This window comes from Oncorhynchus kisutch, unplaced genomic scaffold (assembly GCF_002021735.2).
Source record: "Oncorhynchus kisutch isolate 150728-3 unplaced genomic scaffold, Okis_V2 Okis07a-Okis12b_hom, whole genome shotgun sequence".
NCBI lineage: Eukaryota > Metazoa > Chordata > Actinopteri > Salmoniformes > Salmonidae > Oncorhynchus > Oncorhynchus kisutch.
This window is the reverse complement of record NW_022261984.1, coordinates 4,058,217-4,070,156: the sequence shown is the minus strand read 5'-3', so window position 1 is coordinate 4,070,156 and position 11,940 is coordinate 4,058,217. Positions and strand designations below refer to the sequence as shown.

The window sequence follows — 11,940 nt, the reverse complement described above, 5'->3', positions numbered from 1 at the left end:
TTATTTCAGCTCATGAAACATGTGACCAACACTTTACATGTTGCGTTTATATTTTTGTTCAGTATTTAACAGGCTTCTCTGTTGAAGGTGAACATGAGAAAACAGTGTATTTTGGAGACAGTTATCACCTACAGTACCAATCCTGATTCAACTGCGGTGTGAAGCGTACAGTATATAACGATACTGTAAATCACCTTATTGGAAGACATGTTTAACTTTCATGTGGTACTACAGTATGCACAAAGATACTGTATGATGTTGTCAGGCTACAGCCATGATTCTCCACGCTGTTCCTGATGTTGTGTTGTCAGGCTACAGCCATGATTCTCCTCGCTGTTCCTGATGTTGTGTTGTCAGGATACAGCCATGATTCTCCACTCTGTTCCTGATGTTGTGTTGTCAGGCTACAGCCATGATTCTCCACGCTGTTCCTGATGTTGTGTTGTCAGGCTACAGCCATGATTCTCCACTCTGTTCCTGATGTTGTCTTGTCAGGCTACAGCCATGATTCTCCACTGTGTTCCTACTGGTAGCCTGTATGTGTATTATTTAATTGAACCTTAATTTATACAGGTTATTCTCCTTGGGATATCTTTTACAGTAAAGGCCTGTTGTAAATTGTACCAGTACTGTTCCATCTAGCTCCACGTCAAGGTCTTTACATGTCTGTTAGTCTGTTTGTTTGTATCTTGTACTGTACTGTTCCATCTAGCTCCACGTCAAGGTCTTTACATGGCTGTTAGTCTGTTTGTTTGTATCTTGTACTGTACTGTTCCATCTAGCTCCACGTCAAGGTCTTTACATGTCTGTTAGTCTGTTTGTTTGTATCTTGTACTGTGCTGTTCCATCTAGCTCCACGTCAAGGTCTTTACATGGCTGTTACTCTGTTTGTTTGTATCTTGTACTGTTCTGTTCCATCTAGCTCCACGTCAAGGTCTTTACATGGCTGTTAGTCTGTTTGTTTGTATCTTGTACTGTGCTGTGCTGTTTCTGTGGAAGTATGCTTCAAATGCTCTGACTCATGCAAGGATTGCTCCATCATAACCTTTGTGAGAAACAGAGAAATAAAACTATGAGAAATAAAACTATGAGAAAAATAATAATGTAAATGAAAACAAGGTGGAGAAACTGTCATCTCTGGTGAAAGTTACTCAACTGAGAAAGAGTCATCTCCCTCTTCAGACAAAATGTGTTCTTTGTATTAAATACCCCTCAATCAAACAATAAAGGTGGATTAATTTAGGATGAATGGCTTTGGGTGGTGTTTGTGTTGTATGTGTTATCTGTGTTAATGTCATTGTAGGTGGAACTATCTGGAGGTGGTTTAAATAAACAAGGGATAGTTTCACTCAACCTGTTTTTCTATCACTTTCTCTCCTTCAATCAGTGGGAATGACATTAAACTCATCTTTGACTCCTCTCTATGTCTCTCTCTCTCTCCCTCCACCACTCTCTCTCTCTATCTCTACCACTCTCTCTCCCCACTCAATCTTTCTCTCTGTGTTTAGTAATTGTATTGTTCCTCAGTGTATTTTGTGTGATTGTTGAGTATTCACACATGAAGTGTCTGTCATCACCACCTCTGAGTAAACAGCAGACACCTCCTTACCAAAGCATACAGATTGTTTGTAGTATGCAGAAGCTTTGACTAACCTTCATTCATACATTCATTATCTCCTCTGTCATCCCTCTCTCTTCCACTCCCTCCCTCTATGCAACTCTCTGGTATCCCTCCCTCTATACAACCCTCTGGTATCCCTCCCTCTATACAACTCTCTGGTATCCCTCCCTCTATACAACTCTCTGGTATCCCTCCCTCTATACAACCCTCTGGTATCCCTCCCTCTATACAACTCTCTGGTATCCCTCCCTCTATACAACTCTCTGGTATCCCTCCCTCTATACAACCCTCTGGTGTGCCTCCCTATATACAACTCTCTGGTATCCCTCCCTCTATACAACTCTCTGATATCCCTCCCTCTATACAACCCTCTGGTGTCCCTCCCTCTATACAACCCTCTGGTGTGCCTCCCTATATACAACTCTCTGGTATCCCGCCCTCTATACAACTCTCTGGTATCCCTCCCTCTATGCAACTCTCTGGTATCCCTCCCTCTATACAACCCTCTGGTATCCCTCCCTCTATACAACCCTCTGGTATCCCTCCCTCTATACAACCCTCTGGTATCCCTCCCTCTATACAACCCTCTGGTATCCCTCCCTCTATACAACCCTCTGGTATCCCTCCCTCTATACAACCCTCTGGTATCCCTCCCTCTATACAACTCTCTGGTGTCCCTCCCTCTATACAACTCTCTGGTATCCCTCCCTCTATACAACTCTCTGGTATCCCTCCCTATATACAACCCTCTGGTATCCCTCCCTCTATACAACTCTCTGGTGTCCCTCCCTCTATACAACTCCCTGGTATCCCTCCCTCTATACAACTCTCTGGTGTCCCTCCCTCTATACAACTCTCTGGTATCCCTCCCTCTATACAACTCTCTGGTGTCCCTCCCTCTATACAACTCTCTGGTATCCCTCCCTCTATACAACCCTCTGGTATCCCTCCCTCTATACAACTCTCTGGTATCCCTCCCTCTATACAACCCTCTGGTATCCCTCCATCTTTACAACTCTCTGGTATCCCTCCCTCTATACAACTCTCTGGTATCCCTCCCTCTATACAACTCTCTGGTATCCCTCCCTCTTTACAACTCTCTGGTATCCGTCCCTCTATACAACTCTCTGGTATCCCTCCCTCTTTACAACTCTCTGGTGTCCCTCCCTCTATACAACTCTCTGGTATCCCTCCCTCTATACAACTCTCTGGTATCCCTCCCTCTATACAACTCTCTGGTATCCCTCCCTCTATACAACCCTCTGGTATCCCTCCCTCTATACAACTCTCTGGTATCCCTCCCTCTATACAACTCTCTGGTATCCCTCCCTCTATACAACTCTCTGGTATCCCTCCCTCTTTACAACTCTCTGGTATCCCTCCCTCTATACAACTCTCTGGTATCCCTCCCTTTATACAACTCTCTGGTATCCCTCCCTCTATACAACTCTCTGGTATCCCTCCCTCTATACAACTCTCTGGTATCCCTCCCTCTTTACAACTCTCTGGTATCACTCCCTCTATACAACTCTCTGGTATCCCTCCCTCTATACAACTCTCTGGTATCCCTCCCTCTATACAACTCTCTGGTATCCCTCCCTCTATACAACTCTCTGGTATCCCTCCCTCTATACAACTCTTTGGTATCCCTCCCTCTATACAACTCTTTGGTATCCCTCCCTCTATACAACTCTCTGGTATCCCTCCCTCTATACAACTCTCTGGTATCCCTCCCTCTATACAACCCTCTGGTATCCCTCCCTCTATACAACTCTCTGGTATCCCATCCTCTATACAACTCTCTGGTATCCCTCCCTCTATACAACTCTTTGGTATCCCTCCCTCTATACAACTCTTTGGTATCCCTCCCTCTATACAACTCTCTGGTATCCCTCCCTCTATACAACTCTCTGGTATCCCTCCCTCTATACAACTCTCTGGTATCCCTCCCTCTATACAACTCTCTGGTGTCCCTCCCTCTATACAACTCTCTGGTATCCCTCCCTCTATACAACTCTCTGGTATCCCTCCCTCTATACAACTCTCTGTCGTTCATGTTTTCCTTTCTCATGTTCTTCTAAGACTGTGATATTATTTTTCCTATCAGGTCCCTCTCCTTTTCTACATATTTCCCCCGTCTCTCTCTCTCTGTCCTTTAAAGACTCTTGTCCTTTCTGGACATCTGTAGCATCCTGCTACTGTACTTTATGTAGAACTGGAATGATTGGCTCTACTTCTATGTTACCTTCCGCCTGACCATTGACAGGAAATGAGAGTGACCTGATTGCCATGGAAAGGAGAGTGAAAGCAAATGACAATTGGATGAAGAAGTAACCTGACAGGGTAATTGTATCAGAACAGTAGAAGGCCAGAAAAGGAGAATCTGTTGGTTCTCTCTTATACATCAATAAAGTTTGAATCCTAACTTCAGGTCCAATTTTCATTTAGTCTCCATATGACATCAATGCATTACTAAGTGAAAGTTTGACTTAAGTGGAAGTTAGGATTCACCCCTGCGTGTAATTGTGATGAAACAGTGGAATGCCAGAAAATGATACTTTAGCACACACACATTGGCGCACACGCACACACACACCGAGGGATCTAAAACGTAGGAGGCTTCTGAGGGGAGGACGGCTCATACTAATGGCATGGAAACCATGTTTGATATCATTCTATTGACTCCTTTCCAGACATTATTATGAGCTGTCCTTCCCTCAGCAGCCTCCACTGATCTAACAGTACATTCACAATGCACATTCACTCATCAAACATGAAATATCACTTTTCTCCTATGAATTGCTAAATGCTGCTTCTCTTATTGAACTAAGAAGAAAAAGACAACAGCTGACAGAGAAAAAAAGGCCTTTATGGGAATGAAAAGTGAACCATTTGTTATGAGATACATCACTTCACAGAATGTCCCCCAGACGCCACCCTATTCCTTAAATAGTGCACTACAGTTGACCAGGACTCATAGTGCTCATAGGACTCATAGTGCTCATAGGGCTCATAGTGCTCATAGGACTCATAGTGCTCATAGGACCCATAGTGCTCATAGGACTCATAGTGCTCATAGGACTCATAGTGCTCATAGGACTCATAGTGCTCATAGGACTCATAGTGCTCATAGGACTCATAGTGCTCATAGGACTCATAGGACTCATAGTGCTCATAGGGCTCATAGTGCTCATAGGACTCATAGTGCTCATAGGACTCATAGTGCTCATAGGACTCATAGTGCTCATAGGGCTCATAGTGCTCATAGGGCTCATAGTGCTCATAGGACTCATAGGACTCATAGGACTCATAGGGCTCATAGGACTCATAGTGCTCATAGGACTCATAGTGCTCATAGGACTCATAGTGCTCATAGGGCTCATAGTGCTCATAGGACTCATAGTGCTCATAGGACTCATAGTGCTCATAGGACTCATAGTGCTCATAGGACTCATAGGACTCATAGTGCTCATAGGGCTCATAGTGCTCATAGGACTCATAGTGCTCATAGGACTCATAGTGCTCATAGGACTCATAGTGCTCATAGGACTCATAGTGCTCATAGAACTCATAGGGCTCATAGGGCTCATAGTGCTCATAGGACTCATATAACTCATAGGGCTCATAGTGCTCATAGGACTCATAGTGCTCATAGGACTCATAGTGCTCATAGGACTCATAGTGCTCATAGGACTCATAGTGCTCATAGGGCTCATAGTGCTCATAGGACTCATAGTGCTCATAGGACTCATAGTGCTCATAGGACTCATAGTGCTCATAGGACTCATAGGACTCATAGTGCTCATAGGGCTCATAGTGCTCATAGGACTCATAGTGCTCATAGGACTCATAGTGCTCATAGGACTCATAGTGCTCATAGGACTCATAGTGCTCATAGGACTCATAGTGCTCATAGGACTCATAGTGCTCATAGGACTCATAGGACTCATAGTGCTCATAGGGCTCATAGTGCTCATAGGACTCATAGGACTCATAGGACTCATAGGACTCATAGTGCTCATAGGACTCATAGTGCTCATAGGACTCATAGTGCTCATAGGACTCATAGGACTCATAGGGCTCATAGGACTCATAGGACTCATAGTGCTCATAGGACTCATAGTGCTCATAGGACTCATAGGACTCATAGGACTCATAGGGCTCATAGTGCTCATAGGACTCATAGTGCTCATAGGACTCATAGTGCTCATAGGACTCATAGTGCTCATAGGACTCATAGTGCTCATAGGGCTCATAGTGCTCATAGGACTCATAGTGCTCATAGGACTCATAGGACTCATAGTGCTCATAGGGCTCATAGTGCTCATAGGACTCATAGTGCTCATAGGACTCATAGTGCTCATAGGACTCATAGTGCTCATAGGACTCATAGTGCTCATAGAACTCATAGGGCTCATAGGGCTCATAGTGCTCATAGGACTCATATAACTCATAGGGCTCATAGGGCTCATAGTGCTCATAGGACTCATAGAACTCATAGGGCTCATAGTGCTCATAGGACTCATAGTGCTCATAGCACTCATAGAACTCATAGTGCTCATAGTGCTCATAGGACTCATAGTGCTAATAGGACTCATAGTGCTCATAGTCCTCATAGTGCTCATAGAACTCATAGAGCTCATAGTCCTCATAGAACTCAGTGCTCATAATGCTCATAGTGCTCATAGTGCTCATAGGACTCATATGACTCATATGGCTCTCAGGACTCATAGGACTCATAGTGCTCATAGTGCGCATAGAGCTCATAGGGCTCATAGGGATCATAGGGCTCATAGTGCTCATAGGACTCATAGTGCTCATAGGACTCATGGTGCTTATAGGAATTATTGTGCTCATAGGAATCATGGTGCTTATAGGACTTATTGTGCTCATAAGACTCAGTGCTCATAGGACTCATTGTGCTTATAGGACTTATTGTGCTCATAGGAATCATGGTGCTTATAGGACTTATTGTGCTCATAAGACTCAGTGCTCATAGGACTCATGGTGCTTATTGGACTTATTGTGCTCATAAGACTCAGTGCTCATAGGACTCATGGTGCTTATAGGACTTATTGTGCTCATAGGAATCATGGTGCTTATAGGACTTATTGTGCTCATAAGACTCAGTGCTCATAGGACTCGTGGTGCTTATAGGACTTATTGTGCTCATAGGAATCATGGTGCTTATAGGACTCATAGTGCTCATAGAGCTCATATGGCTCATAGTGCTCATAAGACTCATAGTGCTTATAGGAAATATTGTGCTCATAGGACTCATAGGACTCATGGTGCTTATAGGACGTATTGTGCTCATAGGACTCATAGTGCTCATAGGAATCATAGGAATCATGGTGCTTATAGGACTTATTGTGCTCATAGGACTCATATGGAAAAGGGTGTCATTTGGTACACTGCCTTTATGTGTATTTGAGTCAGACCTCCTCAACACGGACAGTAAGGCCACTCCCACTGTCCTCCCACTGCTCTGACACACACACACACACACACACACACAGTAAACACGTACTGTACACACACAGCCCTCCTCTTCCTGTGTATCTGGAGGAGTGTTCTGTTTGGGAATTCTTGTCACGGCCACCTGAACACTGAATGAGTGACTTCCCCTCGTCACTCCACCCAGGTGTAGCAAGTTATAAAGGAGCAGAATGAGCCCACACACAAACTGATAAGGACAAAGAATGTCAAACACACAGAGAATACTGTACACACACACTTGAAGTCTACTTCCACCACCACTCCCAACGTGGACATTGGGACTTCACGACTCACAGGTAAAACACACATTTTAATGTCATTTTAATGAATTATACCTGTCAACATTTCAGTTAGAATTTTTGTAAGTCAACTTTGTGTATTTTAGACTTCATCTTTAGTTAATTTCGCACTGTTTATGTAAAGTATTTGAATGGAAAATTGTATGTAAATTGGGGTTATCTTAAAGTGCGTTCGTTAGATAACTACAAGTTATTTTAGTCATATGTACAATGTGATCTGAGATATGGTCAGGACTTAAGTGAGAATATTTCTGTCTCCCCTCCCTTGTCTCTCTCATGCTTCCCCTTCATTCCCTTGTCTCTCTCATGCCTCCCTCTTCATTCCCTTGTCTCTCTCATGCCTCCCCCTTCATTCCCTTGTCTCTCTCATGCCTCCCCCTTCATTCCCTTGTCTCTCTCATGCCTCCCTCTTCATTCCCTTGTCTCTCTCATGCCTCCCCCTTCATTCCCTTGTCTCTCTCATGCCTCCCTCTTCATTCCCTTGTCTCTCTCATGCCTCCCCCTTCATTCCCTTGTCTCTCTCATGCCTCCCTCTTCATTCCCTTGTCACTCTCATGCTTCCCTTCATTCCCTTGTCTCTCTCATGCATCCCTCTTCATTCCCTTTTCTCTCTCATGCCTCCCTCTTCATTCCCTTGTCTCTCTCATGCCTCCCTCTTCATTCCCTTTTCTCTCTCATGCCTCCCTCTTCATTCCCTTGTCTCTCTCATGCCTCCCTCTTCATTCCCTTGTCTCTCTCATGCCTCCCCCTTCATTCCCTTGTCTCTCTCATGCTTCCCCTTCATTCCCTTGTCTCTCTCATGCCTCCCTCTTCATTCCCTTGTCTCTCTCATGCCTCCCCCTTCATTCCCTTGTCTCTCTCATGCCTCCCTCTTCATTCCCTTGTCTCTCTCATGCCTCCCCCTTCATTCCCTTGTCTCTCTCATGCCTCCCTCTTCATTCCCTTGTCTCTCTCATGCCTCCCCCTTCATTCCATTGTCTCTCTCATGCCTCCCTCTTCATTCCCTTGTCTCTCTCATGCTTCCCCTTCATTCCCTTGTCTCTCTCATGCTTCCCTCTTCATTCCCTTTTCTCTCTCATGCCTCCCTCTTCATTCCCTTGTCTCTCTCATGCCTCCCTCTTCATTCCCTTTTCTCTCTCATGCCTCCCTCTTCATTCCCTTGTCTCTCTCATGCCTCCCTCTTCATTCCCTTGTCTCTCTCATGCCTCCCCCTTCATTCCCTTGTCTCTCTCATGCCTCCCTCTTCATTCCCTTGTCTCTCTCATGCCTCCCTCTTCATTCCCTTGTCTCTCTCATGCCTCCCCCTTCATTCCCTTGTCTCTCTCATGCTTCCCTCTTCTTTCCCTTGTCTCTCTCATGCTTCCCTCTTCATTCCCTTGTCTCTCTCATGCTTCCCCTTCATTCCCTTGTCTCTCTCATGCTTCCCTCTTCATTCCCTTTTCTCTCTCATGCCTCCCCCTTCATTCCCTTGTCTCTCTCATGCTTCCCCTTCATTCCCTTGTCTCTCTCATGCCTCCCCCTTCATTCCCTTGTCTCTCTCATGCCTCCCCCTTCATTCCCTTGTCTCTCTCATGCCTCCCCCTTCATTCCCTTGTCTCTCTCATGCCTCCCCCTTCATTCCCTTGTCTCTCTCATGCTTCCCCTTCATTCCCTTGTCTCTCTCATGCCTCCCCCTTCATTCCCTTGTCTCTCTCATGCTTCCCCCTTCATTCCCTTGTCTCTCTCATGCCTCCCCCCTTCATTCCCTTGTCTCTCTCATGCTTCCCCTTCATTCCCTTGTCTCTTTCATGCCTCCCCCTTCATTCCCTTGTCTCTCTCATGCCTCCCCCTTCATTCCCTTGTCTCTCTCATGCTTCCCCCTTCATTCCCTTGTCTCTCTCATGCCTCCCCCTTCATTCCCTTGTCTCTCTCATGCTTCCCTCTTCATTCACTTTTCTCTCTCATGCCTCCCCCTTCATTCCCTTGTCTCTCTCATGCTTCCCTCTTCATTCCATTGTCTCTCTCATGCTTCCCCCTTCATTCCCTTGTCTCTCTCATGCTTCCCTCTTCATTCCCTTGTCTCTCTCATGCTTCCCTCTTCATTCCCTTTTCTCTCTCATGCTTCCCTCTTCATTCCCTTGTCTCTCTCATGCTTCCCTCTTCATTCCCTTGTCTCTCTCATGCTTCCCTCTTCATTCCCTTGTCTCTCTCATGCCTCCCTCTTCATTCCCTTGTCTCTCTCATGCCTCCCCCTTCATTCCCTTGTCTCTCTCATGCTTCCCCTTCATTCCCTTGTCTCTCTCATGCCTCCCTCTTCATTCCCTTGTCTCTCTCATGCCTCCCCCTTCATTCCCTTGTCTCTCTCATGCCTCCCCCTTCATTCCCTTGTCTCTCTCATCCCTCCCTCTTCATTCCCTTGTCTCTCTCATGCCTCCCCCTTCATTCCCTTGTCTCTCTCATGCCTCCCTCTTCATTCCCTTGTCTCTCTCATGCCTCCCCCTTCATTCCATTGTCTCTCTCATGCCTCCCTCTTCATTCCCTTGTCTCTCTCATGCTTCCCCTTCATTCCCTTGTCTCTCTCCTGCCTCCCTCTTCATTCCCTTGTCTCTCTCATGCCTCCCTCTTCATTCCCTTTTCTCTCTCATGCCTCCCTCTTCATTCCCTTGTCTCTCTCATGCCTCCCTCTTCATTCCCTTGTCTCTCTCATGCCTCCCCCTTCATTCCCTTGTCTCTCTCATGCCTCCCTCTTCATTCCCTTGTCTCTCTCATGCCTCCCTCTTCATTCCCTTGTCTCTCTCATGCCTCCCCCTTCATTCCCTTGTCTCTCTCATGCTTCCCTCTTCATTCCCTTGTCTCTCTCATGCTTCCCTCTTCATTCCCTTGTCTCTCTCATGCTTCCCCTTCATTCCCTTGTCTCTCTCATGCTTCCCTCTTCATTCCCTTTTCTCTCTCATGCCTCCCCCTTCATTCCCTTGTCTCTCTCATGCTTCCCCTTCATTCCCTTGTCTCTCTCATGCCTCCCCCTTCATTCCCTTGTCTCTCTCATGCCTCCCCCTTCATTCCCTTGTCTCTCTCATGCTTCCCCCTTCATTCCCTTGTCTCTCTCATGCCTCCCCCTTCATTCCCTTGTCTCTCTCATGCTTCCCCTTCATTCCCTTGTCTCTTTCATGCCTCCCCCTTCATTCCCTTGTCTCTCTCATGCCTCCCCCTTCATTCCCTTGTCTCTCTCATGCTTCCCCCTTCATTCCCTTGTCTCTCTCATGCCTCCCCCTTCATTCCCTTGTCTCTCTCATGCTTCCCTCTTCATTCACTTGTCTCTCTCATGCTTCCCTCTTCATTCCCTTGTCTCTCTCATGCTTCCCTCTTCATTCCCTTTTCTCTCTCATGCTTCCCTCTTCATTCCCTTGTCTCTCTCATGCTTCCCTCTTCATTCCATTGTCTCTCTCATGCTTCCCCCTTCATTCCCTTGTCTCTCTCATGCTTCCCTCTTCATTCCCTTGTCTCTCTCATGCTTCCCTCTTCATTCCCTTTTCTCTCTCATGCTTCCCTCTTCATTCCCTTGTCTCTCTCATGCTTCCCTCTTCATTCCCTTGTCTCTCTCATGCTTCCCTCTTCATTCCCTTGTCTCTCTCATGCTTCCCTCTTCATTCCCTTGTCTCTCTCATGCTTCCCTCTTCATTCCCTTGTCTCTCTCATGCTTCCCCCTTCATTCCCTTTTCTCTCTCATGCTTCCCTCTTCATTCCCAATCTCCACACAGGCATTTCCATTACAGCTCATTAACACTGAGTAACCTCTTCTTGATTTGCTCTCTGTCCTTATGTGTCTCTGTAGGTTGCAACAGGCTCACAGAACCAGGAAGATACTTGATATTGGACTCTGATCATATCTCACACATAGAGAGAGATATTAGAGACCTCCATCAATCTCCTTGGACCCTCAACTTTATGCACTGCCATGCAGACCTCCCTCCTCTTGATGGCGCTGTACCTGTCCATTCCAGGGGGCACCCAGGCCTTCAAACCCCTCATCTCAGGAGGGGGCTCGATCACACACCGTGACATCACACAGAGGGCTGTATTACGCAAAACCGCAGAGGTCTGCCGCGCCCTGGCTGCGGCCCAGGGGCGGGACTTCAGCCTGCCGGTGAGTTGACTATCGGTGGATGTTGTGACAGACCTGAATGAGCTACTGGAAATGAACTAATGTTTTTGTAATTAGTTCTATAATAAAGCAATGAATGTGCTAATAAGACATTTTTTTCACCAGACTGAAAGTAAGTATCTTACTTGTGTGTTTTCCCTACAAACCAATTAATAACCTGTCTGTCTCTCTCTCTCCCTTTCTCTCCAAAGATTGATGACAGTCTCTCCATCATCAAACTACAGAAGGCCTGCTCTGCAGACTCCTCCTCTTCCTCCCTCATCTCCACCATCCTCTTCCAGAGCACCATTGTCAAGATGTACCTTAGCAACGCCCTGGTGGACATGGCGTTTGCTCTAAGCAAAGTGAGGATGACAAGATGATGAGGAGAATGATGGTGA

At 46.2% G+C, this 11,940-nt stretch overlaps 1 protein-coding gene across 3 annotated transcripts in view; it reads left to right on the top strand.

The window, feature by feature from the left end:
* LOC109901308 (semaphorin-4E) overlaps positions 1-11,940 on the top strand; it is a 330,201-nt gene that overhangs the window by 102,719 nt on the left and 215,542 nt on the right. The window lies entirely within an intron of this gene.